The 2500-nt window shown below is 51.0% G+C and overlaps 7 non-coding genes across 7 annotated transcripts in view; 2 read left to right on the top strand and 5 right to left on the bottom strand.

Moving 5' to 3' along the window:
* The first annotated feature begins 148 nt into the window (after positions 1-148).
* LOC131442737 (U2 spliceosomal RNA) lies at positions 149-341 on the top strand. The gene has a single exon (XR_009233300.1). It is a non-coding gene; the product is annotated as a U2 spliceosomal RNA (small nuclear RNA).
* Positions 342-465: 124 nt separating this feature from the next.
* On the bottom strand, positions 466-584 carry LOC131476473 (5S ribosomal RNA). The gene has a single exon (XR_009242842.1). It is a non-coding gene; the product is annotated as a 5S ribosomal RNA (ribosomal RNA).
* Positions 585-880: 296 nt separating this feature from the next.
* LOC131476472 (5S ribosomal RNA) lies at positions 881-999 on the bottom strand. Its single transcript, XR_009242841.1, has one exon. It is a non-coding gene; the product is annotated as a 5S ribosomal RNA (ribosomal RNA).
* Positions 1000-1295: 296 nt separating this feature from the next.
* On the bottom strand, positions 1296-1414 carry LOC131476471 (5S ribosomal RNA). The gene has a single exon (XR_009242840.1). It is a non-coding gene; the product is annotated as a 5S ribosomal RNA (ribosomal RNA).
* Positions 1415-1710: 296 nt separating this feature from the next.
* LOC131477828 (5S ribosomal RNA) lies at positions 1711-1829 on the bottom strand. The gene has a single exon (XR_009244148.1). It is a non-coding gene; the product is annotated as a 5S ribosomal RNA (ribosomal RNA).
* Positions 1830-2137: 308 nt separating this feature from the next.
* Positions 2138-2330, top strand: LOC131441528 (U2 spliceosomal RNA). Its single transcript, XR_009232132.1, has one exon. It is a non-coding gene; the product is annotated as a U2 spliceosomal RNA (small nuclear RNA).
* A 124-nt stretch (positions 2331-2454) lies between these two features.
* The window catches only part of LOC131476470 (5S ribosomal RNA), a 119-nt gene continuing 73 nt past the window's right edge, over positions 2455-2500 (bottom strand). Inside the window, exon 1 of the ribosomal RNA XR_009242839.1 lies at positions 2455-2500. This exon is cut by the window's right edge and continues 73 nt beyond it. This is a non-coding gene — a ribosomal RNA (5S ribosomal RNA).

Here is a 2500-nt window from a genome sequence, read left to right as displayed (position 1 = left end):
TGTCCGTCAAGGCTCAGAGGTGCACTTAGATCACCTTGGGGCGGAGGTGTTCAGCAGCAGCCTTTGTTATGCGCACTTAAAAAACATGGCACCACAACAAGTAACTTGTGCGCCAAGATCTTGAGTTGGCCCCAGACACTTGTGGGCCATCGCTTCTCGGCCTTTTGGCTAAGATCAAGTGTAGTATCTGTTCTTATCAGTTTAATATCTGATATGTCCTCTATATGGGGATTAAATATTAAATGCATTTTTGAGCATTGGGAGGTGAAAACTGGGTCTTGCTCTCTTCACTCCTTGCATTGACCTGGCATTGCAGTGCCACCAGGAACGGTGCACCACTCTATTTTTTCTGTGAAAACCAAAGCAAGGCTGGAACTAGAAGGACGTTAACGTGTGCCTGTGCCCATGCCCGTGCGTCAACGTAATTGCAAGCCCATGTTTCTTGTAAGGAAGCAGCAGTGTAAAAGCTTACAGCACCTGGTATTCCCAGGCGGTCTCCCATCCAAGTACTAACCAGGCCCGACCCTGCTTAGCTTCCGAGATCAGACGAGATCGGGCGTGCTCAGGGTGGTATGGCCGTAAGCCGACGGGCTGGGGACACAGACTCCTTTTATAGACTAGGCAAGGCCCCCTGCTCGTGGAGGAGCTCAAAAGTCAGCCTTTCGAACACACTGCACTTGAGCCTTTATCTCCACTACCTGCTACACTATATTCCAGTATTAGGAAGCTACACCGAGATGGGTAAGCTGCTGCCCATCTCCAAGCTTCTCACGTGCTTGCAGAGCGACATCCAAGGCTGAAACTAGAAGGAGGTTAACGTGTGCCCGTGCGTCAACGTAATTGCAAGCCCATGTTTCTTGTAAGGAAGCAGCAGTGTAAAAGCTTACAGCACCTGGTATTCCCAGGCGGTCTCCCATCCAAGTACTAACCAGGCCCGACCCTGCTTAGCTTCCGAGATCAGACGAGATCGGGCGTGCTCAGGGTGGTATGGCCGTAAGCCGACGGGCTGGGGACACAGACTCCTTTTATAGACTAGGCAAGGCCCCCTGCTCGTGGAGGAGCTCAAAAGTCAGCCTTTCGAACACACTGCACTTGAGCCTTTATCTCCACTACCTGCTACACTATATTCCAGTATTAGGAAGCTACACTGAGATGGGTAAGCTGCTGCCCATCTCCAAGCTTCTCACGTGCTTGCAGAGCGACATCCAAGGCTGAAACTAGAAGGAGGTTAACGTGTGCCTGTGCGTCAACGTAATTGCAAGCCCATGTTTCTTGTAAGGAAGCAGCAGTGTAAAAGCTTACAGCACCTGGTATTCCCAGGCGGTCTCCCATCCAAGTACTAACCAGGCCCGACCCTGCTTAGCTTCCGAGATCAGACGAGATCGGGCGTGCTCAGGGTGGTATGGCCGTAAGCCGACGGGCTGGGGACACAGACTCCTTTTATAGACTAGGCAAGGCCCCCTGCTCGTGGAGGAGCTCAAAAGTCAGCCTTTCGAACACACTGCACTTGAGCCTTTATCTCCACTACCTGCTACACTATATTCCAGTATTAGGAAGCTACACCGAGATGGGTAAGCTGCTGCCCATCTCCAAGCTTCTCACGTGCTTGCAGAGCGACATCCAAGGCTGAAACTAGAAGGAGGTTAACGTGTGCCCGTGCGTCAACGTAATTGCAAGCCCATGTTTCTTGTAAGGAAGCAGCAGTGTAAAAGCTTACAGCACCTGGTATTCCCAGGCGGTCTCCCATCCAAGTACTAACCAGGCCCGACCCTGCTTAGCTTCCGAGATCAGACGAGATCCGGCGTGCTCAGGGTGGTATGGCCGTAAGCCGACGGGCTGGGGACACAGACTCCTTTTATAGACTAGGCAAGGCCCCCTGCTCGTGGAGGAGCTCAAAGGTCAGCCTTTCGAACGTTCAAGAGTTTAAGTTGTTTTTGGTGGGCTTTGCTGTATGGCCGCGCCCTTTGAGTGTGTCAAATGTCAAGCAGCTGTCCGTCAAGGCTCAGAGGTGCACTTAGATCACCTTGGGGCAGAGGTGATCAGCAGCAGCCTTTGTTATGCACACTTAAAAAACATGGCACCACAACAAGTAACTTGTGTGCCAAGATCTTGAGTTGGCCCCAGACACTTATGGGCCATCGCTTCTCGGCCTTTTGGCTAAGATCAAGTGTAGTATCTGTTCTTATCAGTTTAATATCTGATATGTCCTCTATATGGGGATTAAATATTAAATGCATTTTTGAGCATTGGGAGGTGAAAACTGGGGCTTGCTCTCTTCACTCCTTGCATTGACCTGGAATTGCAGTGCCACCAGGAACGGTGCACCACTCTCTTTTTTCTGTGAAAACCAAAGCAAGGCTGGAACTAGAAGGACGTTAACGTGTGCCTGTGCCCGTGCCCGTGCGTCAACGTAATTGCAAGCCCATGTTTCTTGTAAGGAAGCAGCAGTGTAAAAGCTTACAGCACCTGGTATTCCCAGGCGGTCTCCCATCCAAGTACT

Source organism: Solea solea, chromosome 16 (assembly GCF_958295425.1).
Source record: "Solea solea chromosome 16, fSolSol10.1, whole genome shotgun sequence".
Lineage (NCBI taxonomy): Eukaryota > Metazoa > Chordata > Actinopteri > Pleuronectiformes > Soleidae > Solea > Solea solea.
Note: the sequence above shows the minus strand (reverse complement) of the source record. Positions and strands in the feature narration are given on the sequence as shown.